The following is a 16,174-nucleotide window of genomic DNA, read 5'->3' on the forward strand; positions in this document are numbered from 1 at the left end:
AATATCACTGTCCAGCTGGTCACCCAAGCCAACACACAATCCAGGGCCATCCAGGTGTCTCCTCAAACCCCAAGAGTGACACTAAGACAATATAGCCAACACACCCCACAGAATCTTTCCCAAAGCAGTGATGGTCCTCGGGGTCTCACCTGCTTTGCTCCTCATTAATAAGCAAGGCAGAGACAAGTGAAAGCATGAGTCGACGTAACACCTGGTCGATCATCTCTGAGGCTCTCTGCACAGCTGTTCATCTCAGACTGGTGACATTGCCAGTGCCTGTCCTTCCACCCAAGGTGACACCAAGCAACATTCAGACAGTGCCCGCATGGCTTCAAACCCCTGCACTAGCACCACTTTTCCTTTTTAAATGTCTGGCCTCTTCATGAGTTGCCTTCACACCCCCAGAGCCTGTCCTGGAGCACCATCTGGACGCAGCTCCCTAAGCAGAATGTTCTCATTTGAGGCAGGTTCCATGGGTCATTTTCTCTCTCTACTTTAATAATAACATTAAAAAACACTCAGATATCCTGGGCAGAGTGATTTCTCAGAGGGACATTGTGAATAGCACATGTTCTAGCTCTGAAAATGTATAATTTATCTTTTAGAAAGGGGCACACCAATCTGTCACTTAATGACAGCACACAGCACTCCATTTTGCTTCCCAGATGGAAAAAGAAAATAAGTCATGAAATTGAGTGTCAAGCATTGGGGTGCCCTGGTCCTACAAAGCAGGTCCCTACCCTGGCTCCACCTCCGACATTCTGGACAACCAGCCTTTCTGGAAGTCCGACCATGAGGGCAATTGCCAGAGGAGTTTTTTCCAGTTTTACCTTCTAATGGTTTCTGTTGGTTTATAAGAAATCTAGGAATTTGTGTGGTTTTTCTTTATATGGACATCCTAATGAATTCCCTTACCTAGCGTGGTAGTTTTTTTAGCTGATTCTCTTGAGGATTTTGTGTGTCTCCATCCATCAGTAAATAATGATAGTGTTGTCTCCATTTTGTCAGTGGTTATTGTCTTCATTCTGTTTTCTCCCTTTCGACAAGGACTACTATGTAGATTCCTCGAGTTATTCGGAATGATGAAAGCAGTGCTAAGCAGCTACAGGTGGATGGGTTTGGCAACACCAGGAACCATGGCAGGAGCCATCACAGATGTCTGGACGGATGCCCCCACTCAAGAGGGATAGGATGGAAATAGGAAATAGCTGAGAACGCTTTAGGTAAAGAAGTGTCTACAGCTCCTGCTCCTCCCCTCTCCCTGTCCTGAACATTTCAGTCCAAAAAGCCATAGGTGGTGCTGCAAGGCAGGTGTCCCTCTAAGTGCCAGAAGGAGCTGCTGGCCAGGGTAAGATGTCAGAGTCCAATCACAGAGAAAAAGAAGTATTTGAAGTTTGGGGGGAGCAGGCTGCTTGGGTGTCAGAGCCTGAGAAGGTGAAGAAGGCATTCAGGCAAAGAGGTAACCCAATATAGAGCAGAATAGAGGATGCCCACATAATGGGGGTGGCAGGAGGTATCAGAACCCAACTGAGGACAGGGGGCATCCACATGGAAGAAGGGGCAAGAGGCAGCCCAGCTCAATGGGCTGGAGCCCAAGCAAGGTGACAAGGACATCCATGTGGGGGACAGCCTAGGCAGGGTGTCCAGCAGGGTGAGGAAACCTGGCCCAGCACAGGGTCCAAGAGAGAAGCATCTACATACGGGAGGAGGTAGTGCCAGTGAGGAGAGATTGGTCACACGGAGAGACGTTGGTCTAGTAAGTAAACATACAAGGATAATGGGAGGCAGGTTTCTCATGGTCATTGAAGTCAGTTTACAGATTTGGAAAGAGGGAAATCTTGAGCCAGCCCTAAGGGGTTGAATTGGATTAGAAAGTATCTGTATGAACTTAAGGTTTGAAGATAGATAGGTGATAGATAGCTAGAGATGATGATGATGATGATGATGATGATGATGATGATAGATAGATAAATGATATAGATGATAGGTAGATAGTTGGATGGATAGACAGATGATTGATAGATGATAGGTAGATTTGATAGATGGATAGTTGGGTAGATACATAGATGATTGATAGATGACAGATAAATAGTTGGATAGATAAATAGTTGGATGGATAAATAACTGATAGATGATATAGATGATAGGTAGACTGTTGGATGGATAGATGGATGATTGATAGATGATAGGTGGAGATGAGAGATGGATAGTTAGATAGATACGTAGATGACTGATAGATAAATAGTTGGAGGGACAGACAGATGACTGATAAATAGATAGATGATAGATAATAGACTGACAGACATTCCCTAGTCCTACCCACTGAAGGAGTCTGTGATCAGCAACACCCTCAAAGCAATGAGCACACTCAGCACCTGCATTTTGGCTTTTAAATTTCATTCTCCATGGAAAGAGACCCACATTCCTTGGAGAAATAGTTGACTCCAGGGCCGAGACATAAAACATACAAAAGCAGCCAGCAGCCCCCACTCTAGAGGGATTCATGGTTGGATGTGCGGAAGATCGCGCTGACCACTGAAATTGCAGGGTTGCAAGGACCCTTCCTTTGAAATTTTAAAGCAATCCATTTAATTAGTTAACATAAAACTGGTATTTCATTACTGCAGCATATTAAACAACATAGAAAGAACAGGGAATGACGTCTCCTTAACTCCCACCGCCTCCCCCTGGCTTCCGCGGATGGAGTGAGGATGTGATTCCACTGCACTTGAGCTTCCTGCCCTGCGTCCTTGCAAGCTCACACGCATTTGTAGGTTCTGAGTCTGCAGGTTGTTCTTTAAAAACCGAGTAATACCGTGTTATCGTGTTTGCCACCGGCTCTATCCACTTGAGGGTATCTCGGAGGCCGACCATCCAGGTCAACAGGAACCAACCCAAACCGTCCCCACGAGAGGCGCAGCATCTCCCAGCACGCGGCACCAGCGCTGTTCCAGCACCCCACACTGGACAGATCCGGGGAGCTCCAGGGTCTCACTGTAAGCAAAATAAATGTCATTTTACTTTTAAAAAAAAAGAGGGGAAGGGGGAGAGTTAAGGAGACCCAGAAGAACTCCGGTTGGATGATGGGCCCTGTGAGGAGATGTTTTCAAGCTTTTATGTCCTTCAGGAAGAAGCACTTGAGGATTTGAAATCCCTGAAAGTTGATGTGTGGGAATTGGCCGGGCCCGTATCTGGAAAAGGAAAACTCAGGCCCAAGCTCCCGCTATTTTCGGCTGCAGAGCGCAAGCCTCCAGCTGGCCTCGGGCCGGGCCACGGCCCCCAACCCGGCTCAGGAAGGGCGAATTCAGACCCCAGTGCACTGCTCACGCCCGTGTAATCACGTCCCCCGAGTGCCCTTCCCGCCCGGGGACACATGTGCCACTGCTGGCTTTATTCCAAGAAGCAGCCCTCGGCCGTTGTGCGGGGCTGGCAGCTGTGTCCTCGAATAAAGAGCCAGCTGTTTCCCTGGCCGCTGTCCCCGGGGCCCAGTGTAAAACTGCAGGTGGTTCAGATAATGCGTGATTGTGCCCCCGGAAGGGTAGTTTGGAAGGTGGCAACAGAGAGCCATGGAAAGATCTCAGGGCATCACATCTAAGGGAAGAGGGGGTGATGGCCTGTCGGGTCACCCCCACAACCCCGGGGCCTTCGACTTCTCACCTGATCCACCCTGGGTCCCTCTCAGGCTCCCTTTCCCCGGGGCCTGCGCTGGAGTGAGCGGGGAGCTGGGAGGACCTGAGAGCGGTGACACCTGGGGGGTGGTGACAGATGGCATCGGGGGAGGCCAGCGAGGAGCTGCGGAGGAACAGAAAGGGACGGGCAAGGCAGGGGCCAAATTGGAAGACAGAGAACGGGAGCAGGGAGGCCGGGGCAGGTAGGAGGACCTGGAGCTCACATCGGGGCTCAGCTGCCCGAAGGCAAAAACCAGGCCATGGGTCCCCCTGCAAGCCACCCTTCGTGGCCTGGTGCACCACACCCCACCCTGAGCGAGGCTGCTCAGGGCATAGTCCTGACACCCAGCAACCCTGCCTGTGGCCTGTGGGAGCCACCTCGCCCAGAAATGCCTGTGGGGGTGCCCCTTCTTCCCACCCCTAGATGCCCCTTCACCGTCTAGGGGGCACAGAAGACCAGAGTGCTTCCCAAACAATCGAGAGAGCTCTTCTTCCTCTCTCTCTCCTTTCTGCTGCTTTAACTGGGAATGTAATGGCTGGAGCTGCAGCAGCTATTTTAGGCTATGAGGTTGCCTTGAGATCAGAAGTGAAGCACAGCCAGACGGAAGACAGAGGAAGCCGGGTCCCTGCTGACTTCACGCAGCCACCACACCGGCTCTGGGTCACCCAATGCCTAGCCTGTTTGAGCTGCTAGAACAGACGACCACAGACTAAGTGGCTTACAAACAACAGAAATTTGTCTTTCACGGTTCTGAAGACTGGGAAGTCTGAGTCCAAGGTGCCCACAGATTTGGTGTCCAGCTCTGGTTCAGAGCCGCTGTCTTCCCCATGTCCTCCCCTGGCAGAAGGGGCAACGGAGCTCCCTGGGTCTCTCTTACAAGGGCACCGATTCCATCATGGGGGCTCCGCCTCATGACTTCGGCACCTGGTAAAGGCCCCACCCCCTAACACCATCGTATTGGGGATCGAGTTTAAACATATGAATTTGGGGGGCACAGAGACTACAGTCTACACCAACTACCTGGGAAGTTTTGTGTGAACGAATAAACCTTTGTGTGGCTAAGCCTCATGAGTAGGCAGGTGCACAAGCGGTGAGCCCCATCCCAACCCCGACCGGCCTGGCCGTTCCCTGACTGCTCCGCTCAGGAGGGGAGTCCATTGGCCCCCTTTCGTTCTGTGTTCTCATGTCTAACGTGACCTCCTCAGCGTCTAGTAATGAGGTCCAACAACGTTTTATTGGGCTTGGTTATTTTTCTCCTTTAAAAGCAATAACACATGAGGGATTCTCTGAGAACATGACATCAGCCAACACCATCTTCGGACAGTTAAATATTTCAGGAGTAAAAAGGGTCTTCCTGACCCAAATAGGGACGATGCTCAGTGTCAGGTGGAAACGAGCGCCAGTCTGGTCGCATCTGGGACCGACCGCTCCCCCCACTGATCACCCTGACCCTCGGCTGACCGCACGGGCTCCCCCAGGCCCGCTGCCCGCTTGTCAGTTTGGAAGGTGCACCTGCTGTGCCATGTGGAGGGGACATCAGAAGAGCCAAGGGAACCATGATCGGGTCCCAGCTGAGGGGCCTTGGCACCTGCTGTTGCTTCCCGGGGCCTCAGTTTCCCCACCTGTAGTAAGAAGGAGTGTTAGCTCCTTCTGAGATGAATGTGCAGTGACTTCATGGTCACATAATAGCCACAGGGGTGCCAGGACTCAGCTCACATTCTCATGCAAGGTGAGGCTCCCCAGGTGTTCTGGGTGGAGAGATACACAGAGCGAAGGTGTGCCCCGTGGAGCGACCCTACATCTCCTAACTAACCCAGCACCGACTAACCAGGGAAGCCAACAGTCCCCTGCCCTGCAGACCCCGAGATGGACTGACCATCACCTCTCCACTATCCCCATGGCAACAGCCACAGAGGGTCGCTCTGAAGGGCTGGTTGTCTAAACGCAAACAGATTTCCTGCTCAGTGTTTGTTAGCATCTTAGCATTTCACAAAATCCAAGAAATAACTCCCTCCTGGCATCTTCCGTATTTCCCCCACAATCCCCTCAGTGCATCCGTGGCTCGTAGACCCAGAGCCAAAGAGGAGGGAGGGAGGGGCAGTCCACCGTGCCCCCGGGGGGAAGGTAGCAGAGAGGCCTGGCCTCACGACCCGCAGCGACGATGGCTGCACCCGGGGCGGGCAGGGCCCAGGCCTGAGAGGGAGCCAGCCAGGGGTCCTGAGACGGATCCTCTCCCAAACCCGCCTAGTGGAATATCACACAGCTGTCAAAAGGACTGGAATTTTGATGGATGCTGCAGCATGGATGGACCTTGGACACATGGCCAGTGAAATGAGCCAGACACAAAGACAAATACTGCAGGATTCTCCTTCACTGACGTGCTTGGAGCCGACACATTCAGAGGCGGGAGACAGAATAGGGATTCCCAGGGGCTGGGGGAGGAGGAAGGGAGAACCGTGGTGTGATGGGGACAGAGTTTGAGATGATAAAGTTTGGGGCATAGTTGATGGACGATGGTCACACAGCAACGGGAATGTTTTGAATGCCCCTAAGGTCACCACTTATAAATGGTTAAATTGATCAGTATCATGTTATATATTTTTTCCACAAATCAAAAACAAAAACAAAACAAAACAAAATCTCATGTTCTGGGAATGGGCCCTTGGTCTCAGGATCAGAAATGGAGAGAGGCTGCGGGGGCCGGAGTGGGGAGGCCAGGCCTGGGAACTTACAGCTCCCCCAACAGAGTCATCCTCAGCAGATTAGGTAAATGAGCAGCCCCGGCCTGTTCCTCTGCCACCAGCAGGTGACAAATGATCATTATTCAGGAGGAAAGCATGATCCATTTGTCATTTTGACACGAGAAGTCCAGAAGGTCTTATTGACCATGGAGTTCCCTTCCTACAGGATGTGACAGGCCATTTACCAAGCCTGCACTGGGATCTTTTATAGCCATTCAATTTAGCCATTCAACGAAGCAAGCACAGCTTGGGGATTGAAGCAATATAATTTTAACACTTAATTACTTTGCTTCCTCATTGACGAGACAGCTGCATCCGATGCAATTTGTCATTTCATTAGGCAATAAATACTGAAAACAGCAAATAAACCGATGTGTGCAAGCATAGCCCGGCAGCCTGCGAGCCGGTGCAGAGGGAATGGCAGCGTCAGGGAGCCTCCGCACTTCTTCTCCAAAACCAGAAGAAACCACAGGTTTGGGTCATGTCAGCTGCCATCGTCATCTCCAACCACAGGTACAGGATTTGGGGCAGTTTTGACACCAAATGGCCAGTCCTTTATTACAAAGACAAAAGGCCACCTTTCTTGGGTCCCTGGAAGACCACCCACTGAGGAAGCAGCCCGGCTTCCCTGCCTCACCTGGTACAGGACTTTGTAATGCGAAGAGCATCTCCTGTGCAGAGGGGAGAGGAGAGGGGGATTCTCGAAGGAGGGAGCATGATGGCCTGGGGCCGAGGAGGCCGGGCTGGGAAGGATCCGGGGGGCAGTGGTGGCAGATGGACAGTCACTCCGGCCAGGGAACAGATCATAAGGGAGGGCCCGGGGCCTGGCCTGGACAGCTGGGAGCCTCGCTGACCAGAGCACCGACCAGCCCAGGGGTACTGCTGGGGCCCAGATCACTGGGACGAGGTGGGCTGATCCCACAGGGTCTCCAGGCTCCTCAGGGACAAGGCCTGGACTAGGACTCTGTCTTTCATGTGCACACACGCACACACATACACACACACGCTCCAATACTCAGCTCTACTCATCTCTCACAGCAGTTTGGGGTGACTGAGGCAGGAGCAGCCCTGCCAGGTTCTTGTAGGCTGAGGACAGCGAGACCAACAAATGGTAAGTTGTGACAGTGAACACCTGCTCGGACTGTGGGCACATTTATAAGGGGGAAAGGGTGCCTGAGGCCAACTCTGAGCATCCCATTTGGGAAAAACAGGAAAAAACACCTGCCTAGGGGCACCGGGGTGGCTCAGCGGTTGAGCGTCTGCCTTTGGCTCAGGGTGTGGTCCCGGGGTCCTGGGATTGAATCCTGCATCGGGCTCCCTGCAGGGAGCCTGCTTCTCCCTTTGCCTATGTCTCTGCCTCTCTCTGTGTCTCTCATGAATAAATAAATAAAATCTTAAGAAAAAAAATTTAAAAAAATAACCACCTACCTAACACTGACAAACACTGCACTGTACATACATGCAATCCCATTTCCCTCTGAGACAGCCACGTGAGGTAGGTGCCTTTACTTCCAGAGAGGTTGTCACCTGCCTAAGGCAATACAGCCAATAAGTGACAGCTGGGACTTGAACCCAGATCTGTACTTTATTTTCCTTAGCAGAGCCAGCCCGACCAGCAGAACTTCTCTATAACTTCTCCTTCTAACCCAATCCAGAGTGACAGACTTTCTTCTAAGCCTTTCTGACTCAGGGTTCCCTCCACACCTCCACCCACTACTAGATCAGTTCACAGATCTAGTAGCAGTCATTTACACGTTAGTATGAATTTAAGTCCCTGTGCTACTTGTCCCGGAAGTAATTTGCATGCTATAGCTCCACTGTAATGGGAACTGTCTTAGCTTGCTCTGCTGTAACAAAATACCACAGACTGGGTGGCGTAAACAACCACCGTGTATTTGCCGATTACAGAGGCTAGAAGTCCAAGATCAGGATGCCAGTGTGGTCAGGCTCTGGCGAGATCTCTTCCTGGCTTGTAGACAACTGCCTTCTCGCTACATCCTCACATGACTGAGAGGGAGCACACTCTGGTCTCTTCGTCTTATCAAGGCACTAATCAATCCCTTTGTGAGGCCTCACCCTCACGATCTCACCAAAACCTAACCACCTCCGGAAGGCCTCACCTCCAAATACCATCACCCTGGGGGTCCGGCGGTGAACAAGTGAGGGGGGGGTAGGGCACAAACATGCAGCCCGTAGTAGGAATGGAATCTGTGAAAGCAAGCCAGGCCTGGGTGAGCAGATGCTGACAGACGACCACCGCACTCCTGAACTCCTCCCAGCAGAGGCCCAGGACGCATCCCACACACCCAGTTCCCCAGCTCCAGTCTATCAGGCCACCGTCCATTGTCTAAGCAATGTCAGATAAGATGAATGATCCCAACATCCTTTTAAATTTTTTTTTCTTTTTTTTTCTTTTTTTACAGTCCAGCAATTTTACTCCTTAGTATTTACCCAAATGATTAAAAACTTACATTCATACAAAACTCTACACAATAATGTTTATGGCAGCTTTATTCATAATCGCCGAAAGATAGAAGCAACTAAAATATCCTTCAGTAGGTGAATGGATAAAATGTGGTACATCTAGACAGTGGACTATTTATCACCACTAAAAAGAAATGAGCTATCATGAAGAAACCTTAAAACCCTAAGTGAAAGAAGACAATCTGGTTACATGCTGTATGATTCCAACTGTGTAACATTCTGGAAAAGGCCAACTATGGAGATAGCAAGAAGATCAGATGTTACCAGGGGCCAGGAGAGAGGGAGGAAGCAATGAATTGGTGGAGCAGAGGGGGTTTTTATGCCAGAGAAGTTGTCTGTATGGTACCACAGTGCTGCACACATCATCATACATTTGTCACTGCTCATTATTTTTCTTTTCTTAACTTTCTCTTTTATATACACACATGTAATTTTTACAGAAATGCTTAACATGTCAGTCATACCAACTACTCATACTGCTGTTTTGTTGGTCTTTTTTTTTTTCTTCCTTCCTTCCTTCTTCCCTCCTTTTTTTTTTTTTTTCCACTTTTGGCTTTCCCCTTCCCCCCACAACTGCATCTGTGAGTTCCGTTGCTCTAGAAAACCCAGCCTAAAACAGACCTGAGAACCGAGACTAATACACCCGCAGACCCAAGTTGAGAATTTAGCATATATCCATCCACGGTTTCCTCCATACCCGTACAATCCCCCCCAGAAAAACACCCGTAGCCAGCATGTTCGCTGAAGGTAAATTATGGAATCTCTTAGCAAAAGGCTATAAAAATTCTATCATTTCTATTTCCTCTATGTTCCTTTTTTTTTTTTTTTTTTTTTAAAGATTTTATTTATTTATTCATGAGAATACACAGAGAGGAGAGAGAGAGGCAGAGACACAGGCAGAGGGAGATGCAGGCTTCATGCAGGGAGCCCGACGTGGGACTCGATCCAGGGTCTCCAGGATCACACCCTGGGCTGCAGGTGGCGCTAAACCGCTGAGCCACAGGGGCTGCCCTTCCTCTATGTTCCTATCCTTCCATCCTGTGCAATCCCACTGGGGCCCCCAGGCCATCTGACCTATCTCCTCAGAATCACCTGCCGGGCCTCTTCCCCACTCCTGCAGCTCCACCGAGCCCCCAGCACACGTCTCTGGGCTCTAAAGGGAACTTCTGTCTATTTTTCAAACACCAAGTAATACTGAAGTATATCTTCTTGTGTGATTTATATATATATATACACAAAATAGAAGTTTCTGGAGAGCAAGAAGCATGCTTCTCTCGGTCACCACCTAAACACCTGGGACCCAACCTGTCACATGACAGGTGCTCCCTAATTTTTGTTGAACTGAAACCCTCAGGGAAGAATATAAGTTTATCTGGCAGTGGAAGGGAAGAAACAGAGGGTCTGGGCAGTGGGGTCAGAGGCTGATTTCAACCTGAGGGCTCTGGCAAGATTATTCAGTCCTCACTGCCGCCGATCCCTGCATTTGGGGACTGTGGGAAGAAACCTCTAATCACCACGAGGGAAACGAGGTCTGAATTGAAGCCATTTTCAAGATATATGTGACTTGTAACTTGTGTTAGCTGCTGCGAGGACATAAGGTTGGAAGTTCTTGCAAAACTAAAGCTATGATTCAGAATCATAGCGAGCAAGAATTTGAAAATCAGTGGCCTGGGTAATTACTTGAAAATGCTAGAAATTGAAATGATCGATCTGTTACCCAGAAAAGCACCCAGGAGAGGACACCAAGCCAAGCAGAAATCCATCTTTAATTCAAAAACGTCTTCCCCCTCAAGGAGCAAGGAATAACTGTCCCTCGTGAATGATTTATAGCCTCTGCGTGTAAAACTCACACACTGGAGTGCAAAAGAGGAATTGACAGCAGACCTGTTTCCTTGGAAGCTGGAAGCAGAGAGCTACAGAAATATAAAATCCAAATCAACCTGGGAAGTGACCAAAATTATCTTGGCTTTCAGACTAAGAGAGAGATTGGAGCACATCTTCTAGATTTGACAGATAGGACTCTTACACGAGAAAACCTTTGAACTAGACCAAAGTGATGGCGAGATGTCTTTGAGGGAAAGCTAAAAACATTGTCTAATCCTGGACTTTCTCATTCTATGGAGTTTGCAACTTTTATTTTATTTAAGCTACTCTGCAATTCTCTGAGTTGTAACTTGGATTTGCTTTCCTTGGGTTTCTCCTACCTTATGTTGACCCTTTTGTACTGATTGTCTTAGGGCATTTCGGGTGTCATCGCTCAAATACTGTAGCCTAGGGGGCTTCTAACAACAGAAAGGTATTTCTTAGTTCTGGATGCTGGGAAGTCTAAGATCAAGGCCCACTTTCTGGTTCATAGACAATCTTTTCCTTCTGGGAGGATGGTAGAAGGAGCAAGGGAACTCTCTGGGGCCTCCGTTGCAAGAACATTAATCCCATTAATCCCATTGATAAAGGCTCCCCACTCCCCTTATGACCTAATCACCTCCCAAAGATCCCACCTTCTGATTCCACCACACTGAGGCTTAGGGTTTCAATATATGAATCCAGGGGTGAGAGGCAATGCAAACATTCAGTCTACAGCACTAATGCCCCCTGGGCTTTGGATCATTTTTCCTAAGTGATTAATGTCTATGTCGGATCCCCTCTTAATCCTTAAAAATTCCCCCAAGATATCTGAGATCTGTCCTGGTCTGCCTAGACAAAGAGCATTGTCTACACTTATCCACTGCAAATTCATTTCCACATGACCCTTTTCTTACTAATGAAATTGCAAAAAATGTTAATTAACATCAGAGGCACCTGTGCGGCACAGTCAGTTAAGCATCTGCCTTAAGCTCAGGTCACAATCTCGGGGTCCTAGGATAGAGCCCTGCCATCATCCAGGCTCCCTGCTCCGCCCCTCCCCCTGCTCAGGCTTGCGCCCCCTCTCTCTCTCTGAAATAGATACATAAAATCTTTTTTAAAAAATGTTAACACAATTTCAGTTAGCCTGCTTAAAATCCAGAACTCTGTTTAAGAATGAGTGGTCAGTGTTTATGAAAAAGGTGCAAATATCAAACTGGATTGTCTTTACCTGTGCAACTCTTTGAGAGGTACAATGAATGGAAAGGCATTTTGCTGTTGACAAATCCCAAAGGTTCCTCTCTGGTTTCTTTTTTTTTTTTTTTCCACTGCCCTATACAAACTTATGAATTCTACAATCTTAAAAATATATTTTAGTACACAATGGAGCCCCCAAATGGAGCATATGTTAGCTATTCGACGGATGGTTCCACCATATTCATTTTACTTCCACTTTGTCTCCTCTCCCACTCATGTCTGCATCATTATAATTTACCTTAGTAAGTGCAGCTGACACATCTCTCACCATTACCCGAGCAGTAGTTTTTAAAATTGTCCCGGCACAGAAGAACCTCTCAGATGAGTAATTAAGGAAATTACAAGCTTGTGTTTTTTTCGGTAATGGTTTTTCAGATCTGTAGAAGGGTAAAGCAGCACCATAATGAATTCAACATTCCCAGGCATCGCTTCAACAATTACCAAAGAAATGAATCCAATTTACCACTGCATTCTTTGGAGCTGGATACACAAGAAAGAGACAGCTGCTGTTTTGTGCGGCACAGATCCCCAGTATAAAAGCACTGGGCAGCGCAGAGCCAATAAAATGCTGGCTTTGAGGGGAGCGAGATAAAATTTCAAAGGTTTAATAGTAATGAATTTTACAGCACATTTCCCCTCTTATAACTAGAGTGTGAGCCTCTCCCTTAGGAAAAGATTGCAAAATAGATAAGCTCTGCAGACACATTTTTATTTTCACAACAGGAATTACCCAGAAAACAAGATTTCACCATGCTTCCCTATCTACCTCCCCTGAAACATCCATTGTCTGTAACTTGGCCAAAATAGCATAAAATAAGTAGTACTGCAAATTCTAGCAAGTTCAACATGAATATGCCTTTCCCTGCTTGACTGATGGAAACTCTGCTGTCTTTCCCTCAACTTAGTTTTTTTTTTCTCTTTTTTTAAATTTTTTTTATTGGAGTTCAATTTGCCAACATTTGGCATAACACCCAGTGCTCATCCCACCAAGTGCCCCCCTCAACTTAGTTTTTAAAAAAATTTTCAGTGTGACAAAACACACATAACACAAAATATGCCATCCTAACCATTTTGGAGTGTACAGCCCAATGCTATTAAATATGTTCATGATGTGCAACCATCATCATCCTTCTCTGGGCTCTTTTCGTCTCATCAAGCTGAAGCCCAGTCCCCATTAAACAAATCCCAACGCCCTGTGGCAGCCGCTGGCACCCTATCATCCCATTTTCTGTCTATGATTTTATTCCAACTATTTGAAGTACCTCCTGTAAGTGGAATCACCCAGTATCTGTCTTTTTGTAACTGGTTTATTTCACTTAGCGCAATATCCTCAGATCCATCCATGTTGCTGTATATGGTGGAACTTCCTTCCACTTCAAGGCTGAATAAGATCCCTTTGTATGCATAGGCCACATCTTGTTCATTCCTCTGTCAGTGGACAGACACGGGGATTGCTTCCATGTTATATCGTGAAGAAGGGTGCTGTGCACATGGGTGTATATCCATATAAGGGAAATTCTCACCCATAAAAAGGAATGAAGTGCTGACTTGTGCTACCACATGGATGGATCCTGAGAACGCTCTGCTAAGAGAAAGAAGGCAGAGACAACAAGCCGCATAGTCTAGGATTCCACTTATGTGAAATGTTCAGACTAGACCAATGCACAGAGACAGGAAGATTAGTGATTACTGGAGATTTGGGGGGTGTGGGGGGGGTGACGGAGAATGAGTGCTAAAAGGTACAGGGTGAAAAAAGTGCTTTGAAATTCAGCGGTGGTGATGGGTGCCCGGCTTCGTGAATTTACTCAAAACCACTGACTTGTACACTTGAAATGGGCGAGCCTTACGGCATGTGGATTCCAGCTCGAACAGCACAAGTGGCTGTCGTTGCCCTTTCAGCTTGCACGGCTGCGAAGAGCTCTCCTGGGGGGGAGCAGAGCCCAGGGAGAGGAGGATGGGGAGACAGGGAGTGTGAGCGGCTTCGGACTGCAGGCGGACGAGCACTATCCCCCCACATCTGAGTCTCCCGGAGAAAGGATCAGGACAGGCGAGGGACAAGGGCAAGGGCACCAGAGGGAGACCAGGCAGTGAGGGAGAACGTGCGGTGGAACCTGGAGGTGGGAAGTGGAACAGGGTACCCAGACATGTCACCAGCTCCCATGCTGGCACAGCTGCCAAGGCCACACCTGGAAAGCAACACCAGGAGACCACCCTGGGCCCTTTTAGGGGCCTCACACTGTGCATGAAGTCGATTTCTAAAATCTGAAAAATCAGTTAAATCCTGCTTGGAGTGTGTGTGTGTGTGTGTGTGTGTGTGTGTGTGTGTTCTAAAGATTTTACTTATTTATTTGTTAATGATACAGAGAGAGAGGCAGAGACACAGGCAGAGGGAGAAGCATGCTGCGGGACTCGATCCCAGGACCCTAGGATCACTCCCTGAGCCAAAGGCAGATGCTCAAGCACTAAGCCCCCCCACGTGTCCCTGGAACGTGTTTAGAAGAGCAGAGTACTGGGGCACCTGGGTGGCTCAGTGGTTAAGTGCCTGCCTTGGGCCCAGAACGTGATCCTGGAGTCCTGGGATCGAGTCCTGCATTGGGATCCCCACAGGGAGCCTGCTTCTCCCTCTGCCTGTGTCCCTGTCTCTCTCTGTGTGTCTCTCATGAATAAATAAATAAATAAATAATCTAAAAAAAATAAAAGAGCAGACTACTTAAAGGGAATCCTATACTAGAACAGATGTATTAAAAATCAGAGTTATCCCATGATCTTTCTGTTGGATAAAACTAAATTTTTATTACAGGGTTTATGGTACACTGGCTCCTCCTGCGTGAGTCATTGGAAGCAGTGAGCAATCGTTAACTGCGTACTGAGTGCCAGACTCCGAGGCTGTTCATCCCTCCGTGTCTACCACCCTTGGAGCACACAACTCTTCGGACAGCCCCTGCCCTTCCAGAGCTCACCCCTAAACCTGAGTAACCACCACGTGGTAACAGCACACACCAGTCATGCTCTGGGCTATGCTGGTAGCCGGACGTCTCTCCATCCCGAAGTATGGCTCCAGTCCCAGACCTCAGCGTCACCCGGAATCTTGTTAGAAGCGCAGGATCTCAAGGCCCACCCAGGACCAGCCGAGTCAGAGTCTGATGTTTAACAACATCCACAGGTGATTCCTATAGACGTGACCACTTGAGAAGCATTGGCCTAAGCCCTTCACTTCCTAGGCTTAAGAAAAAAAGGGGGGAGATTTCATTTCCCATTCATTCTAACACACAGCGTCATATTACCACAAGCAATGCTTCTGGGTGAGAGGCACGCCCACGTCTGCACACGCACACACTCGGCACACACAGATGAGCACCTACCATAGGAGCTGGCCACTGCAGAGAAAAGCAGTTGTCAAATGAATGGCTGTTCAGATGAATGATTGTGAAGACCTAACATTTGTTGAATACCTACTAAGTGCTAGGCTCTGGGCTAGGAGCTTTCACACACTTGATCTTCCTTAATCCCCATGTCAGCCCCCGGGGCAGGCCGCTGTTGTACCAGATTTCCAGGTGGTTGCAAGTCCACGAACAAACAGTGGCCCTTCCTGGACCTAATGGCACCCTTACCAGCTATGGGGCTGGGAGAAAAGAAAATTCAATTTGAAATGCAAATTTCCCCGGATGCCTTGCTCATTTATCTGGCAGCCTCACTCCCAGGGTTTCTGGATCAGCAGGTGGGGGGTGGGGCTTGAGAATTTGCATCTTCAGGAAGTTCTCAGGGGACACTGATAATGCTGGCCTGAGAGCCGCACTTGGAGAACCACCGAGGAAGGTAAGGTAATTATCCCCATTTTACAGGTGAGTAGAATGAGGCACAAAATTTTCAACGACTTGTCGAGGACCACGTACCCGTGATGGGGACCCAGCATTCTGCTCATGAGCCACCATGCTACACCACCCCAATGAGAGGCACTTACTGCAAGAGGGACGGACAGTGGCCACCCCTGGGGGGGCTTTCTTTACATGCTCGCTCCCTTAAATCTGTCCTGCACACAAAACCAGAATCATTCTTTCATTTTCTTTTAATTTTCTTTTTGTAAAGATTTGTTGATTTATTAGAGCGAGAGAGAGCATGAGAAGCGGGGCAGAGGGAGAAGGAGAGAGTCTCAGGCAGACTCCACGCAGAGCATGGAGCCC

The 16,174-nt window shown here is 48.7% G+C and overlaps 1 long non-coding RNA gene across 3 annotated transcripts in view; it reads left to right on the top strand.

Moving 5' to 3' along the window:
• The window catches only part of LOC111090491, a 37,771-nt gene extending 21,615 nt beyond the window's left edge, over positions 1 to 16,156 (top strand). Inside the window, exons 2-6 of one of the 3 annotated variants that reach the window (XR_005372091.1) lie at positions 1,048 to 1,223; positions 2,854 to 2,996; positions 6,751 to 6,923; positions 7,449 to 7,521; positions 14,794 to 16,156. This is a non-coding gene — a long non-coding RNA (uncharacterized LOC111090491). The remainder of the gene's footprint in view (positions 1 to 1,047; positions 1,224 to 2,853; positions 2,997 to 6,750; positions 6,924 to 7,448; positions 7,522 to 14,793) is intronic. The other 2 variants (XR_005372092.1, XR_005372090.1) reach the window with 2 other exon arrangements.
• Positions 16,157 to 16,174: the final 18 nt, after the last annotated feature.

Source organism: Canis lupus, chromosome 17, assembly GCF_011100685.1.
Source record: "Canis lupus familiaris isolate Mischka breed German Shepherd chromosome 17, alternate assembly UU_Cfam_GSD_1.0, whole genome shotgun sequence".
Classification (NCBI taxonomy): Eukaryota; Metazoa; Chordata; class Mammalia; order Carnivora; family Canidae; genus Canis; species Canis lupus.